At 44.9% G+C, this 17,779-nt stretch overlaps 1 protein-coding gene across 13 annotated transcripts in view; it reads left to right on the top strand.

Moving 5' to 3' along the window:
- The window catches only part of BMP4 (bone morphogenetic protein 4), a 163,763-nt gene that overhangs the window by 43,717 nt on the left and 102,267 nt on the right, over positions 1-17,779 (top strand). For 8 of the 13 annotated variants that reach the window (XM_021403061.1, XM_021403063.1, XM_021403058.1 and 5 more), the window contains 3 exons: positions 5,490-5,628; positions 7,175-7,360; positions 16,726-16,979. The gene's annotated coding sequence lies outside the window, so the exon portion shown is untranslated. Of the gene's footprint in view, positions 1-2,952; positions 2,976-5,489; positions 5,629-6,232; positions 6,339-7,174; positions 7,361-16,725; positions 16,980-17,779 lie in introns of those variants that run through there. The other 5 variants (XM_021403053.1, XM_021403056.1, XM_021403060.1 and 2 more) reach the window with 5 other exon arrangements.

The following is a 17,779-nucleotide window of genomic DNA, read 5'->3' as shown; positions in this document are numbered from 1 at the left end:
TCCAGAGGCAAGCATATATTTGTCTCCTGCTGAGCAATGAGAAGTCTCTGTTGTATTACGATCAACCTGAAACCAGAAATGGAGCTACAGTTTATACGTACTCCCGTTTTTTCTGCTAATGTGCTCAAAATGGAGACAATTTGGCAAATATGCTTCAGTAGAACTGGAGTCTTCATTGAAAAGAAACCTTCCCCTGTCTAAGTAGGAGAGTAAGTAGAGAAGGATATTATTCCTCTATTGGTCTCTTGCATGGCTCATTGAAAAGTGTGCAAGTCTCTTGTGTGACTCTCCAGTGTAAAATGGGAAAGAAATGCATACATTCTGGTCTGACTTCTGTGTCTCAATCCCAAACCCCAATTTCCTTCTACGTCAACCACCTTCTTTGTTCCCTTTGATGTACCATTGCGTGATTCAGTGGGATCTGAACTGAATATTTGTACTTTGCTGTCTCACCTGCTCTTGTTTTGACACCGTCATCGGCGAACGTAGACAGGCAGCACTTTGGAAGGGCTCAGGAAGCTCAGTTCCCATCTGGCCAAAAACTGGGAGTACTTGTGACCCACGCTAATCACATCCACATGATGAAATAGGAAACCATTCCATGCTGTACAACATTTAGATAGGTGATCTGGGATGGACAGCGGGGAAGATACTTTATTTTTCCCAGTCCTAACACTAATTTACATTGTCTGACCTTTGGCAAAGTGATTTAATTTGTGGTACAGTCCAGGCTGCAATGTGGGCCAAGGCCTTTGAGATCCTTGGACAGAAAGAGCTCTACCTCTGTGAAATGCTATCACTGTGATTTTGTTAGATACTTGTATGCTTACAAATATGGGGGCAAGACAACTGAGAAAATGCCATAAATCAAGAAGTCTGGAAAAATGTCAGAAAGTCCTTAGTTCTCTGACTTTGAAGTTGGTAAATCTCAAGAGTCCATATTAGGGAAAATATTTTTCTGCGTGATGTCACTTCTCAGGCTATGACTAGTGCCACTTCTCTCGACCCTTAAAAGCCCTCTGGTCCCACTCCCCTCAATGCACAGGGCACCCACAGCTCCATCAGTGCCCAGAGCCCATCCCTGACCTCGGGTGCCTGCAGGGATGGGGTACCCCCACCTCTCTGGGCAGCCTGTGCAGTGCTACCCTTAGCGTAAGAAACTTTTTCCTTAGATCCACTCTAAACCTGCCCTTTTTTAGTTGGAAACCATTTCCCCCTCTCCTACAGGCAGCGTGAGCTCTAAACTGAAGATCCACGGGATTCAACGTGGAAAAATAACCCGGCAAGAGGAGCCCAGCAGCACCCCTGCCATTCCCAAGTGCTGAAGGCTCGAGAGGGACTGAACTGCAGAGCTGGCTTCGCAGCCCCCATGAGAAAAGCAGGGAGGGTCACCGGCGGAGGAGAGCGCTCAGAGGAGCGGTATTGTTTCGTGTTTTAGTGTTTACGTTCCTGCACCTGTGCAGTCAGTGGGTTCCCATCCATCGGCAACGCTGTCGGGAGCTGCTTCCCCCCGTGCAGCGGGGTGAGCCCCGGAGCGAAGCGGGGAGCGGGCTGACAAAGAGCAGAGTATTATCCCGAGGATAAATGAGTGAACCCATCACTGCAAACACTGTGCTGGCGGATTTCGGTGCAATTAGCTCCACAAATACCAAGACATGCAGTCTGCAACCAGACTAAAAGGTCTCCTAAACAATTAGGGGACCACGGCCCCGTGGACCCCTGTCATGCACATTAATGTCACCAGCCTTAGCAAAGGGTATGTGCGCTTTGATGCCAGGGGAATCCAGCGTTTGACGACCCCATAAACTTCATACCGGTTTTGGTCCCAACTCCCACGATTCGGTGGCATTTTATTTACTGCACCTCATAACATTTAGTCCATAAACAAATACGGGCTGGAGAGAAGGGCCAGTGTGAGCTTAATTACCTCAAGTCTCTGCCTTCTCCTTTGTTATGTGCATCATGGATACTTGGCAGCATTAACATTCCTGGAATTGTATCTGCCATCCTTTGTAAAAGGATTGAATGCTACGCATTAGTTCGGGCTCGTGGGGCATTTGTGTCTCCAACAACAGCTTAATTATGGACATTGTTTACTAATCAGTATTAAATTGACAGACTATGAGGGCTAATCTGGAGATTAACACAATAGCTTGTTTTCATTTTGTCCTTCTAGCAGTTTATTGAATGCGAGATTTAAAACAAGACCCTCTTGTGAGCCCTACCTTCCGCACCAGAGCTTGGTGCGACCACGTAGAGACCTGTATATTTGTTTTCTACCATTCAGAGTTAAAGCAAACGCTTGGCTCGCTTCGGAACAACCACCACGAAGCCCGTGCTGGCTTGCATACTGCTGAACGTGAAGGCGCTGGGAGGTGTCCTTCGGTCGGCTCAGCAGCTCGCACATCTTCAGGCTGCATTTGAGCCCTTCTGTGTGCTCTGTTCCACGAGCCTATCACCGCTCACACAAACACCAGCAGAGCCCAGGCCCCGGGTAGTAATTCGTGTAGCGAGGAGATCCGATGTCTCTCTGGGCAAAGTTATGCAGTGAAAGCTGCGTGCGTTTCTGGGACATCTGTTTTGCCCATCCAAGGTGTTAACCTCCCCCGGCAGATTTGTTTTGCCCGGGCAAGAATTCCATCGTTGGCCACGAAAGCTGCCCGGGAGCTGGACGTCCCTTCTGCACAGGCAGGTGCCCGTTTGGTGATGAGAAATATGAGGGGCCCCTTAGAGAAGAAAGCATGCAGTGTGAGCCTTCCGCAGGGTGTCTGTCTGTCCGTCTTGTCTTTCTGCAGCGCTGGCGGTGTGCAGCAACGACGGTGATCCCGGCATCTCGTGTCTCCCACGTCTTCACATCTGTATTCGGCTCTAATTTGTCAGGCTGCTGGAAGTACCTTGGGGTTTGGAGTCTGGGAAACCGTGCCCGTTGACGGACGACTTCGCTGATTAAGTATCAATGAATCAAAACTCAATTGGTAGTAACTAGATAACAGATTTTTGTTTTCTTCCTTTCTGAAAGAGTGATTTGGAGTAGGAAGTGATGCTGCATCGCGCTTTGCAGCAACAGTGACTTTGGGAGGGTGGACGAAACAGCTGGGAACATTAGGCTGCACCTCGAGTGCTGTGTTCAGCAAGAAAGACATGGAGGCCCTGGAGTGTGGCCACAGAAGGGCAGCGGAGCTGTGAGGGGTCTGGGGCACACATCTTATGGGAGGGCTGAGGGAATGGGGTGGGTCAGGCTGGAGAGGGGGCTCAGGGGAGACCTCATCGCTCTCTACAACTGCCTGACAGGAGGTGATGATGGGGCAGGGGGGAGGTCAGCCTCTGCTCGCACGTAACAGCGATAGGACAGAGGGAATGGCCTCAAGTTATGCTGGGGGGAGGCTCTCATTGGGTATTAGGAAACATTTCTTCTCCAAAGGGGAGGTGGCAGACACACTGGCACAGCTGCCCAGGGAGTGGTGGGGTCACCGTCCCTGGGGGTGTTCCAGAACCATGGGGATGTGGCACTGAGGGACGTGGGCAGTGGGCACGGTGGGGTGGGGTGGGCTTGAGCATCTTGGAGGTCTTTTCCAACCTTAATTATTCCACGATTCTGTGTGGAAAGGGCTGTCACTACCCTCCGTCCCAGCCATGGCAGTTCTCATACATGGCTTTTAATGACAGTGTGGCCCTCCAAATTTATGTTATGGAGAAGCAGCCATCCTCAGGCAAGGAAAGATGGCAAGCACTGCTGCACTGAAATGCCCAGCAGAATATCTTCAGTGGTCTTCTGGTCCACGCACACCTCATGCTGGAAGTAATTAGTACAAAAAAACCCTAATCTTTTTTTGCATCCGAGCCACGCGGTATAATCCATCCTTTCAGAAGGATAAGTCAGTATTTGTGAGCTCACTTGGATTTAATGTAAACAATAAAGGGCTAATTCAATAAAATGGCTTTGACCCATCAAAACCTACTTTCAGGAGCTGTACTGTAGGCTGGGAGCCCACATGGTGCGTGTAGAAATCTTCAAACCTGCCTGTCTGGAGAACAGCTGACAGTGCAGATGTGTCTGCCCTAAGAAGAGACGGTTGTTAGAGATTTCTTTTTTTTTTTTTACCTTGCTTTTTGGGGCTGTCTGCCTTCTTCCTGAAAGAATTTGTGAAGTGTGATATGACAGCTTTTCTGATTTATTCTGTTGTTAGGAATAAATGAAGGGAAGGGAAAGGAAAGGAGGGGAAGGTAGGAAGGAAAGGGAAAAAACCAAAGACAACTGCTGGGGTAACAAAATTAACTGTTCTTTTTCTCATTTTTTACTTTAAGGCTCTTTAGAGGAGCGTAGCTTTCAGGAAACTTTGAGTGTCTTTACTGATTTATCATCTTTAAAAAAAAAAAAATCACAAGAAAGCTATTAAAAACGAAGGCATCCAAGAGCAGCTGTTGGCTTCTGAAAACTGAACCTAGAAGCTTCCAAACTTTTCAGTTTGCAGACCCTGAAAAGCTGCCCAGGGGAGGTGCAAGACTTTGCACAGGGAGGTGAATTGTGGCAAACAGGCTTCTGACTGCAGACACCTTGAATGCTGTTTGTTGATCACAAATTCAAGAGCATGTAAATAACTGGGTACTGTAGCAATGTCGACCTTTACTTGTGAGCACCTGCTCCATACTGCTTATTTGCTCCAAGGATTGCTCTTTTCTATTGAAGGAGCAGAGGTTTATGTGTAAGTCTGTATATGCTTCGTATACACGAATCCATAAATCACGTATTTTAACTACTGTGCACAAAGGTGAATGGCTCTTGGTCTACTTTTTAGCAATCCCTCGTATTTAAGTATTTATTTTTAAGCAGTGATCTTGAAGGGGTGAGCACCAGAATGGTTCCATGGGGCTCTTGGGAAGCTGATGAAGTTTGCAAGTTCAGCCTATAAAGGCAAATCTGTTGCATCAGACCACATCAATCAGATCACTTCACGCTCCGGCCTTCCAATAGAGTCTTTGTTTGTTTGTTTTAAAGAAGTACCTCTACCCGTACACGGGCTCTCGGGGTGGAAGGGATCACTGATCACCATTTCCATCCCCCTGCTTCCAAAGGCTGCACGCTGCTTTCTGGAAGCTAGATGGAAGCATTCTTCTAGAACTGTACCTGATCTTGCTTCAAGGTTAAGGAGAACAAAGGCAGCCCCATCCTTTGCTGAGGTTCTCCAATATGTGGTAATGCTTATTACAAGGAAATTACTTCTTAGTTTAGAGTTGAATTCATCTGGCTCCACTCCATCCGGCCGCAGGATTTTGATATACTTTTGTTAATCGAGAAGTTCCTGGTTGTTGGGTCTCATTGCATCAAGCTTCTAGGCTTCATACAATGAGCTTTTCTCTTTGATATCTGAGTATTTCTGTAGTCTTTCTTTGAATACCTGGAGAATATTCCAACCTCCTTCAAAGCACAGACAACAGAACTTGCTGGTTACTCCAATAGATGTCTCACCTGTTCTTGCTATCCTTTACAGGCAGAGGCTTGAAACCAGTTGTCTCAACCTGATGATAACTAGTCACCTGAACAGACACATTACTGCTTGCTTAGAAGTTTGGAAGCATTCAGACATGTGCATATGGTGTATTTCTACGTGACCTCTGACCACCTTACAGGTAAGTGTCTTTGCAAAGGAATAACTCCTTTCTGTTTTCTCCTTCTGTCCTTACAGAAGGAGATGTAATCACTGACTTTAACCTTCAGATTGAGTGACTTACCCTGGATTTCAGCTATATTAGTATTACTTAACTATATAAGGAAAGAAAGAAAGGGTCTGTAACACCTCCTTTTAACTACTTTTCCTATTATTTCAACACAGAGGTTTTTAAGCTTGCTATCTCTCAAACCACAACACTTAAAGATCCTTTAGACGTTGTCCTGTATGTCCAGTTTAAGACTTTGCTATCCTCAGCTACTCTTCATGACTTTCATGTAGATTGCTTTTTCCCCAGCTCTGTGAGAAGTATAGATTGTGGAACTGCTCGTCTGCCAGATTAAATTAGGATGTGCATCCACAGCATTTTAATCTCTAAATCAGAACTGCCTCAGTATCATGTTATCCTCTGCTCTTTCTGCTCCCTTCTTCCCATGCACTTTAGTAGTCATCAGGCTCTGGTCTGAGCCAGCTTGGGGAAGGTAAACACATTGATAGTTACTCTTTTTCTTTGGGTTAAGTTGCAATCACGTTAGGTTTCTTCTATAATTTAGGGAGAAATCTCTAGAGGGTGGTTCAGACTATCTACATCCGGATGTTCCTCCTCTTGGAAGGAACCAAAGATGTGATACAATTGAGCTGATCTACCATCTTGCCCTTCTACTGAAAGAGGTAATTCTGCACCTCCTACTGTACAGTCACATCTCTCTTTAAGCAGATAAATAGCTGTCTTGTGCAATTGCACTCTTAATTCCTTGAAGAAGCTCACTGTACACACAAAGGAGCATAAGAAATGGCAGGGGATAAAAAAGCCAGGAGGGTGAGCCAGCCTTTTTGTTGGCAGTTTGCTGTGGATTGGCTTAGAGGTACCACTTAACCATGCCCTGAAATTACCTGATCAACCTGGCTGTGTTAGAAATGGAACATCTCTTACTGACTGAGCTGTGGTTTGATAATCTCCAGCAAAGGAGTAGTGAGGTATCCTTAGGCTAGATAATGCCTTGAATTATAGTGCTATTCGCTAATCAAATCTTGTCCAATTAGAGATTACACACACATTTAGGCATTCCTATCACGATTATCTCATTTTTAGCCTCCCAGGACACAGCTAGTTTGAAGACTCCCAGCTTCTCTTCCAAGAGGTTGTTAACTCTCTGTGTAGGACTAAAACCCTCTTCCCTGTAAGAGTTTCAGTGCTCAACAAAACCAAGTTTCCCCTCCTTCACTGTTTGCCTACCTAGCTAAACTTTCACTTACTGTTCCAAGCAAGGAAAACTTGCTTGGAAAGTTTTCTGAAAAGGTAAAAAAAAAAAAAAAGATTTAAAAACCCTGTCCTGCAGTCTGTCAAGAGCTCCAGTATGGTGCCTGGTGTAATGCCATGGATGTCAACATGGACTGTAACTGAAGTCCTTCCCGAACTTGGAAGCATTCCATGTTTTTTCAGCAGCGTTGCTTTCATTCCTGGAAAATGATTATCTTTTCTATTACCTTTCTTTTGTCTCTTGCAGATTGTCTTAATCAGATTCCTTCGTGGCATTCTCACACAGGACTGTCTGTCAGCTTTGACATCTTGAGGACTGTGTCTTTGACACCTGAAATCTGTCAGCAGTAAACTGCTGAAATCTACAGCAGTAATTCTCAATGTGTTCCTCCACCTAACTCTTGCAAGGCTCTTCCTATGTCTACAATATCAGGTATAACTAAACACACTCGGGATCAAGATATCAGGCTTCCTCCTTGCTCTGTGACATTTTCACTCATCTTTTGTTTCTCTCTCTCTGCTTTTTATGTGTGATTCCTCTGGGAGAGTGTGTGAGGGTCCCCATGCAGTAATTTGGACCTGCCTACTGAGGAAAGGTGTTTCTCTGCCACCTTTCTCCTTCACCTGAACTATTAGTTTGTACCTTATAAAGGCAAAAGGATGGCTCTTTTGAGGGAAGAGCAGAGGTTTGGCACATCCAGTGTAGTGGCATATAGCTGAAAACCCTCTGCCCATCTTCACTGATGATGGGAAGCTGGACTACAAAATAAAGTCAAAAGGCAGAACAGACAGCATATCCCTGTACCTGATGCTAACCATTTGAGAATTCTAAAAACCATTACACAAACCCTAAAAGACCCTGAGGATGTGCTCTGTGCAGTATCCTCATGAGATACTGAAGGCAGCAGTACCATGGAGCTCAGCCTGCTACCAGGACTCCTTAACTGTGATTATTTGTGCGCTCACTATTAGGATCCAGGGTTAATAACTTCGTTGCTAGTGGACGGGCCCATCTGCCTTTGTTTCTTGCTCTTCTCAAAGCTATATTTGTGCCCAGATGAGGTCAAACCTGTTCACATTACTACTGGTGACAGAGATGGAAATAGCCACCAGGCCTTGGGTTGGGCTTCCCTCCCATAGCTCCACCTTGTGCTCCAGGAAAAGGAAGCATTCAGAGAGGAAAGTAACTGGCCTGCATTAATTAGAGACTTCTCCTCTGCTTTGCCCAGTGACAGGCTGTCAGTCAGTAATTACAACGCATCAGTAACCCCCCGCTTTTCTCTGCTGTTGCTGCTTGGTGAGCTAATGAGGGAGAACGCGCTGTACAGAGTGGTTTGACGTTGCACAGAGGATCCATTACTTCACTTTCTAAAAATGGAATTCCAGCTGTAAGGTTGGGCTTTCCAACGATGATATTGGTTTGTGCTCCCAAGGCACTCCATGAATTTCCTTCTCTTGGGGCTTGGTATTAGATATGCTACATTGCACGAATGCACGCTGCAGCACTTGCTTGCCTTTGCTTCGGAGCGGAAGGAGGATTGCTCCCATTCTGTTTTGTGTGCAGATGACCTGCTCCACCTCATTAGCTCAGCAGTGCTGGTTGGTGCTCTGGGAAGGATGATCCCTAAAGATCCACCCATCTGAAAGGGATGAAGAGAGGCAGCCCGGACAAGGCTGCCTGCTCTGTTTCCTCCACAGGAATCACTTTGGCGAGGGCGAAGGAAATGCAGAGATGTAAAGGGGCAGTGAGTTCCTGTCTCTCTCTTAGGCACTCAGTGCGATGAATGAGATCATTCCAGCTCATGATTTTTAAATCACACGCATGCATATAATGGTAAATAATACACATCAAATAGCATATACTACTCGCTGTGTTCAAGAAACATCTGGATGTTGTACTAAGGGACACGGTTTAGTGGGGAAATATTGGTGGTAGGTGGACAGCTGGACTGGCTGATCAGAGGTCTTTCCCAACCTTGGTGATTCTATGGTTCTAAACCATACTCAGTAATCAACCGTTCAGGTCCTGATTTGAATTAAATAGAGCTCAGCTGGGGAGCTGACCTTACTGTCTCTATGACATTTACAAATGCCCAGCTGCTGGGTTATTTGAGATGTTTTCTCAAGAACTCGACGTGCAGATAGATCCTATGACCTGCCTCCTGAAGGAAGCATAAGTGAAGTGCTTTCCCCTTTCATTTTGTAGAATTCTGAGTTTAAAAGGCTTTTAATTCTTAAAAACACTTAAAAGGCTTTTAATTCTTAAAAACACCCAATTCTTTATAGCTGGATGAAAATAAACCAGCTTTCCTAAAAGCTAATACAAACAACAGTCCAACCAGTCAACTAAAATACAACTCTGATCTAACCCAGCTCTTGAAAACTGGTATTTGAATAAGGTGTTATTACAATTCCAATCACTTCAGCAAATTTTACCAGATACTGGGGTCTGAGCATCATATATCATCTGTCTTCTGACACCGGTGAGATTTGAGTATGTACTCAAAGGCACTAAAATATTTTGCTGAACAGGGAAGTTAAAAAGAATGTCCTCAAATTAAAAATATTTGCAATTCTAAAACCTAAATTATCTCAGCCTCATTGCCCAGGATCTGTTGGAGTTAATTTGGGCTGACTTGGTATTATAAGAAGGGAGAAACACACGTTTGGCTGTAGATTTAGAGCACTGACTTTCAGGGTGAATTTCTCCTGGGTAAAGCAGTTGTTAAGACCTCAAAAAGAGAGATTTGAACTGGGAACGCTGTTGGCATAGCGATAACTATCAAACTGAATGGCATTTTGGAAAGAACAACACTTGATAACAGCTGTGTTTGCCTTAAACATTTTTAGAGTTCAGTTCAGAGCAGTTCTGTGCCATATAAGTAGAATTTTTATGCAGAATTTGCATACAGAAAGCATGGAATGCTCTTTACTGGGTAAATTATTTGCTTCTGCTATTTATTACACTCCCTCCTTCCCCTGGGCACACGTGGCTGCAAGGATTTGAGTTAGTCGAGAAAACAGGTGTGCATAGTCAGAAGAGCAAAATGCCTGTATTCAAGGGAAAAGGAAGATTTTTGTTTCAAACGAGATGCATAATGCAGTCCTCCCTTTGGGTCCATCTAAACTGACCTTTTGGCAAGAACAAATTAAGGCATAGATACCATGGCCCGTATTTACCTCATTCAATAGCGTTGCTTCAATTCTATCCCTATCAGGCAAAAGATTTAAGTGCAGTCTTAAGCCATTCCTCTGGATGGCACTTCAGGTCACCTATGCATCAACTCTCTTTATAGGGACCAGGAGGGAATTTACATGGTAAGACTGAATCAGTCCACCAGCTCGCTTCAATTGGAAGGGGCAGTTCTGCTCCTCTGCCTTGCATTACTAAATGGATCCACTCCTTCTGTTGCCACTCATGTGCTTGCCTGACTGCATGGTAGAAGCTGAACCAACTCACCAGGAAGAAGAGGGATGAAAATTCCCTTGTTTCTTTTTCAGATGGATCAAAAAATTTTCCCACAGGTTGAGTGAATTGCAGTGGGGGAGCGAATGATCGTTTCCCTCAATCAGAGCTCATCTCAGAAGATTGTCTGACCTCCTGTCTCCCAGAAGGCCAAAGATCACAGCACGGTATTCCACACCCTGCAAATCCTGCCTTGTGTTATACCTGGGTATGGATTTGGAAATGGAAGGATTGTGGCCGTGCAGCTTCCTTGGGAGTTCTGCTGACAGTGGAGATCCAATGAGTAACAGTAGACATCGTGAATGCTTTTGGTATTTTTGCTTTTCTCATCGTGGATTTATTTTTGAGTCTTTGGGATGGAGGCTTTTTCCTTCTTCAGTCTTCGTGAAAATTAAAAATAGTTCAGCTGTCGATATTCGTATAGTCCAGCAAGGATGGTGAACAGTGGAAGCTAAAAGACACCGTTCTGCTATGACTGTGCCTTCTGTGTAGGATCTATATCCAGGTTTCAAATTGTGGTCATTGCTTATAGCTATCTTAGGCTTCTGATCTGTGCTCCTTGTGGCATTTGGCCTTCAGTAACTGGAAGCGCTGCCATTCCCCATTGCCCACCCAACCTCTCAGCCGCAGTCACGGCTCCACAGGAGAAGCGTGGGTGATGTGGCCTAGCTAACACTATTAGCACTCCACTGTAAGAAAGAAGAAGATAATATGAGTGAAACTGTGAGGAAGCAGGATTTCAACCGAAAAAAAAAAGTCAGCAAAAGGGATAGAAAATCCACATAGAACCATGGCAACTTCTCCCTGTGCCCACTGTCACCACAATCAGAAGAGCAGAAAAGAGACGCAGCACTTCAGAACAAGAATTTTGTCTTTTGTGAATGTAGTTTACTTGCATTAAAACTAGTTCAACTGATAAAATCGTGCGAAACAAGTGGAAAGCGTCAGAAATCCTTGAACCAAACATTCATGATGACTGCCCTGCAGGTAGCTGTTGAGGTCTAAGCCATGAATGTCCAGTGATTGATTGTTGCTACTTTTACCAATTGGAGATTCAGTCCATCTTATTTCTTCAGTCTTCCTTCAGTGCCATGAAGGAAGAGTCGTAGGTGGCAGCAGGCACCACTTAGCATCTAACGTCCCTAGAGGTGAGATGTTCTCTGTTCCATATGGCTGAGCAGTGACATGTAATCAGATTTCATTTGTGGATGAAGAGTAAACTGGCACGGGTTGCCCAGGGATGTGGTGGATGCCCCGTTCCTGGAGACTTTCAAGGCCAGGCTGGACCAGGCCCTGGGCAACCTGATGGAGCTGTGGTGTCCCTGTGCACTGCAGGGAGTTGGACGAGATGGCCTTTAAAGGTCCCTTCCAACCTTAAGGATTCTATGATTCTATCTTCCATATTCTTTGTTTGCATGTAACCCATAAAAAGCTTCATTGTTCTAAGGGAAAGATTCTGGGCTAAGGGAGAACCGTGCCATTTTGGAAACATCTTTTTTTAATTTTTGTTCGGGCTAAGATCAGCATTCATCTCTCAAGGCTGCATTACACATCGAGGGAGGCAGGCTGTATTCCCATGGTTTGAAAGGGACAGAGTGTCTATGGGATGAGACCTCCCCGCTCAGTGTCCCCTTGTGCTTCCCAAGTGCTTAGCATTCCATACAAATTACAGTCCTTTGTGGTACAGAATACTGTGCTATTTTAACCGATGGGAGGGGTGGTGGTGCTGGGGGGACTGTAATAGGCTGAGAAGTATTTTCTTACGATGTTAGATGGTTTGTTTAGGCTTCCATCCTGCAACAAAGGCCAAAGGCATGGACCCCTAGAAGCCCTGTGGGACTCTCTGTGAATACAAGAGGTCTCCTCTACTATTACACCCTTAAGTATCACTTCATATGTAAATTCTACTGCCAGCTGCTGCATCTCCGTATGGTTAAACTGAACAGTGAAAGGGAAAGGAGCTATCAGACATAAATCCCAAAATACCTATATGCAACTGAGTCGCTGAGCAACAGACAGGTGCTAGTGTCTGTTTCAGGTGGTAGTACGACTCTTAAACCTGGAATCCAATAGGAAATAGCTTCCCGGATGAAAACCATTGAAGCTTACACTAGGGAGACAATAAGCAAATTATGGACTTCGAGAATCCCATCTTCAGGAGGCTGTGAAGAGTGTTGGGAGAAGGCTCAGAAGATCAAAAGGAGGCAAAAATGTTAACAGATCTTCCTGAGAACAAGAATGTGGCAGCGGGAGACTTGTTAGAGCCTTCTAGGGTGACAGCATGGGGAGGAGAGGGACATATATACTCTATAAGGTAATCGAAAGAAATGGGCCCTCCTGGCTTACAGCAAAAAGAGCTGAGAGCTGGCAGCAAGCACCAGTAAGCCCCGGGGAGCTACTAAACAGCTGCATCGCATATATTGTTTTTAAGATTTGTTTTCTCAGAATAGTTTGGTTATAATATCTATCCAGATTCTGTCAATCCAGGCTGCTTGCACTGACAGCAGTAGAAAACAAACAGCATCCCTGGAGCAAAGTATTTTTAGTTAGAACATGAGCCTGTACACACACACACAAAAAAATTGTGGATCAGAAATTATTTTTCTAACTTAAAAACCTGCTTTTCATCAACGTCTAGCATTTCAAAATTGCAGTCAACTCTCACAGCCTCTCCTACAACTCATCCATCCACCCTCATCGACAGCACATCCACCCATCTCTCCATCCACACCAAACCAGCGTAAGGCACACACTGAAGCGTGTGCGCAGGTGAGCGACGATTGCTTAGTGCCTTAAGGTGTGATAGGAAGGCACTACATGGGTGGACCCCAGGAGCCTGTCAACAATAGATGTCAGTAACAGTTTCTCAGGAGTTGTCAGTTGAACAGCCGTACTAGCAATGGTGGCTCTCGGTCTGCTGGAGCTGAAAGCTGTCTCTCTCACTAGGCAGTGAGGAATCATAGGATCACAGAGTGGTTGGGTTGGAAAGGATCTCAAAGATCATCTGGTTCTGAGCCCCCCCCCTGCTGGCAGGGTTTTACCCATCTCTGAATCAGGCACCAGCTCAGGTTGCCCAGAGCCCCATCCATGGTGCTGGGTACCGCCAGGAATGGGGCACCCGCAGTTCTCTAGGCAGCAGTGCCAGGGCCTCACCTCCCTCCCAGTGAAAGATTTCCTCCTGGATGTCTAATCTAGACCTCCCCTTGAGGAAACTCAGAACATGCGTGTGCTCTGAGCTGTATCTCAGCAGTGGCTCTTCCAGCACCAACTCACGTGGCCAACTGGTGCAGATGCTTGTCTGGTCAAACACAAAGAGCTTGAATGTGGCTCCCCGTGTTTGGGCACAGTAGGAAACAGAGCCAGGATATCAGAATACAGAGGATGCTTTAATCAAAAGTTGAAAACCTGCAGCTTGTGAGCATCTCCCCATGGTTTGCACCACTTGTGTAGCTCTTCTCACCTGCTAAGTTGCAGACGCAGGTAACTTTTGAGTTATGATTCTGCAGATTCTCTTTACCCTCCAGGTATGAGTAGGAAGAGTGACAGCTCATGTAAATACGACATGGAAAAGAGGAGCTGCTTTATTTAAAGGTGTGTTCTATATCTGAAAGAAGCTGAGAATCCTCACTAATAACTCCTAGCATGCAAAGAGGAGGAAAGTAACAGGATGGGAGCAACGTGAGTGGGGTCCTGCATCCTGAAGGTGCTCTTTTAAAGAAGATTGGCTTTTCTGAAGAGCTGAATAGGTTAGGATATAGTAAAGGATTGTTTTCTGTAGGGCCCAGCCATATTGCTCAGATTGCCGGCAAGAAAACACGCTCTCAGAGATTAGTTCTGTTGGACTTGATAGGAGCCGCATCACTGACTTCAGTGGGATCTAGCTCAGTCCCTAATCTGTTAAAGAAATAACAGGGACGTGAGTGTTTTCCCTCCTGTCTCCTTACTTTGGGCTCTTCTGCCCACCACAGCGTTCCTGCTTTCTCAAGCTGGCTGACCTGATTGCAGCAATGTGTGCCTCTGACCCAGGGAGCTCTTACAGCGGGGAGAAAGCGCCGTGCTGCAGCTTTGTGCTCAGGCAGCTCCTCCAATTATGAAGGGAATAGCCTCAAAGAATCTAAGGAATCGCAGATATTCTGGGAGAAAAAAATCTGTTGGCTGAAAGTGGCTGCATAAAAAAGGAAAAGAATGAACCAGCATCTTGATTCAACACGTCTGTTATATCAATCATTGACTCTGAGTGGGCAGCAAAGATACGATCTAAGAGAGGTGCAGGATTCTTAGTTCCTGTTAGAAGCTGAGCATGCCTTTGGTGTGAAATCAGAATGTTTTTATATTGGCTTGGTCACCAAACCTTTTTTATCAGCTCATTTCAATGGTAATGTGGCAAAAAGGGTGGAGCAGGTCATTATGTTTTAGAGTATATGCATTTCTTTGAGAGCTAACTATTTTACAAGGCTTTATAGGATCCAGTCTCTGAAGCTTTCAGGCCTTGTGGGTTCTAGTGATGTACTGATTTTCTCCCTCTGTTGCTCAAGCTTGGGTTCACGCTGAGATATGACTCCTTCTTTTCCTTGGAGAAGGTGCTAGCATGTGTACACTTAATGATAACGCAGTCATCCTCAGAGCTCACTTTTCTCACATGTAAGGCAAAAAGAAGGGAAATTGGAATAAAATAGCAAATGCCATCACCTGCTCTCGGAATCAGTGGGATACTGCTCAGACTGATAAGCAACTGGATCAATATCCACGTTGATATTTCGGCATCCAACTGCCCATGGATTTCACTGGGAATTCAGACACTTAATTAGGATTTAGTTTGAATATCTCTGCGCACCTGGCTCCATGCCCGGTATGAGGTGTTAGCAGGATCAGCCCCCTCAGCTCATATGCTCAAATCTGCCACGATCTTTTTGTAGGCAAGCCCATATGCTCCCCGGTGGACTCATTGGAGTCATGAGCCTGGAGCCTGCTCCTGTGGAGCTCGTTTCAGAATCTAAGTTTTATTATGAATGAGGAGATTTCCATATTTCTTTGACCTATGCAGCAATTTCTTTGCCTCCAAGGCATCACAGAAGCAAAAAGAATAATTGGGATAGTTTAGCAAAATACAAGGCATGAGCAAGTAATTGTTTCAGCTATCAACTTGAAAGGGTGGGGACACTGGGCTTCCTTTGAGGCTGGTACCTTACTCCTCTTTGGATTTAAAACCAGATAGTGTTGTCTGTTGGCAGTGCAGACAATGTGAATACTTCCACCGGGGTAGGTTTGGGGTAACTGAAGTGACTGGCCTTTGCTAAGGAGGCAAAATCAGCGCTAATATATCCCATCCAGGAACCAAACAGCTCTTAATGCCAAGCCAGCCTCTCATTCTTGTTTTCTTGCTGTCTTAGGACCAGAAAATGATTTCCTTAAAGACCAATTTCTCTATAGCTGAGATGGCATTTGGCAGTGAGAGTAATACAGAAGTACTGAATTCTGAGCCCTTTGGCTTTGTAGTTCTGACAGCTCTTATTTAGTGTTGATAGAAGGTATAAAAAATGTGAGTAAAAAGCATAGAGGGGCAAATCTGACAATGTATTCCATGTCTGTCACTGCTGTTGACTTCTACTGTGTGTCTGTATTGCACCTGTCAATCATTCTGCGTGTTTTCTGTAGCACTCACCATTGCAAAATGTTTAAGATTCAATATTAAAAGCAGTCTGAAAGTGATGATCTGTCTGCACTATGCATTCTGAAAGGATGGATGGATGGATGGATGACCCTGCATCTGATTGTTTTCCAAAATATATAACGAGACAAATTAGGTAAATCTGAAGAATCGACACATTTCTATTGCTATTCATTGCTCCACCCAGCCTTGTGCCATCTGCAAACTTTATCGGCATCAGTATTCTCTTTTTCTGAACTCTGATAATATTCTTGAATGGCTCTGACCACAGTAGGCTGTATCCCTGTGCTATACTTCTTGGAGCTCTGGGACTACATTCTTTGCCCCTTTGGAGTTGATTTCCCACATGGAGCTGCTGCTTGGCCATATTCGAGCCATAGGCCGAGTGCTGAATCACTTGTTACAAAGTCTTGTTTAAAACAGACGTTTTGGGAAGATTTTTCCTATTTACTTTGTCAACTCCACTGCTTTTTGCCAAACAAATTTATAATCAGTAATACACTTAAAGCTTTTTAAGACTTGTATTCCATGACATCAAGAGGATCGATGCTATGTGGGCCACGAGACTTTAGTTTTGTAACTGATTGCATCTCATCACGGTTTTATAATAGTCTTATCTGGAATTGATGCTGTGTTGACCCTTCTTTGTAAATATCATCTGCAGATTGTGTTGAGTGCTAAGGAAGTCAGAGGACCATCACCATGTAGAAGAACCCTGCCTAATCGACTGTTTTCTGCTCCACATCCAGAACTCGGAGTGGCTCCAGCAGAAGATATTACAGCCTTGACTTGCTTCTACCAGGCTTCTTGCCTTGTATCATGGCTTTAAGAGGTTGTGCACGTGACTGACAATGTCCACACCAAAGTGAAGCTTTCTTTAAATGCCTCCAAGTCTTGGAAAACCGAGATCGCCTTAAGGTAAGAGGCCATAGATGGGACAACTCCTTCCCTTGTTTTCTTTGTACTTCGGTAATGTTTGCCAGCTCATCCTTCGTATTTTCCAACTTACAAGTTGAAGTATTTCTCTAGTTAGCACTTTCTGCAAACAATACTGTAGAATCACAGAGTCATAAAACAGCTGAAGTTGGAGGGGACCTGAAATACCATCCAGTTCCACCCCTTCCATGGACTGCGTGCCCCCCAGCAGGTGGGGCTGCCCAGGGCCCCTTCCAGCCTGGTTTTGGGCACCTCCAGGGATGGAGCATCCACAACACAAACAGGAGATTAATCTCCAAACAGCTCATGTGCATTTCTAGCAGAGGTGACTGAAGAAAGGTGCCTTACAAAGAAAAAAGGAAAAGTCCATTCAGCAATTACTTATCAAGACAAACATTTAGGCAGTTTGCCAGAAAAGCCTAAAATGCTGTCCATCAACATCAGCTGCAACATGCATCTTCCTCTTGCAGCTTGTCCCATTGACATCTTTCGGGCCTTTGAATAGAACTTAGAAAAAAGTTGTATTTCAAGGAATTGCCCTGGAATTCTTTGATTCATTGCTTGCGTTCAGGCTTTGGGAGATGTACTATAATTGCGTATGTTATTATGCTTGAAATATTTTCCATGACGTTACTGCATGTTTATAGACCGAAACTTGGTAGACAGATAGCGACCTGAGAAGGAGGGGAGACGTAAACCAAGGTATAAAAGTGCCCTGAATAGTATCCGGTATTTCACTATATTGACCTGGAATTACAGGACAAAGACATTTTCCACTGGTG

This window comes from Numida meleagris, chromosome 6 (assembly GCF_002078875.1).
Source record: "Numida meleagris isolate 19003 breed g44 Domestic line chromosome 6, NumMel1.0, whole genome shotgun sequence".
NCBI lineage: Eukaryota > Metazoa > Chordata > Aves > Galliformes > Numididae > Numida > Numida meleagris.
This window is presented reverse-complemented; position numbering and strand designations above follow the sequence as displayed.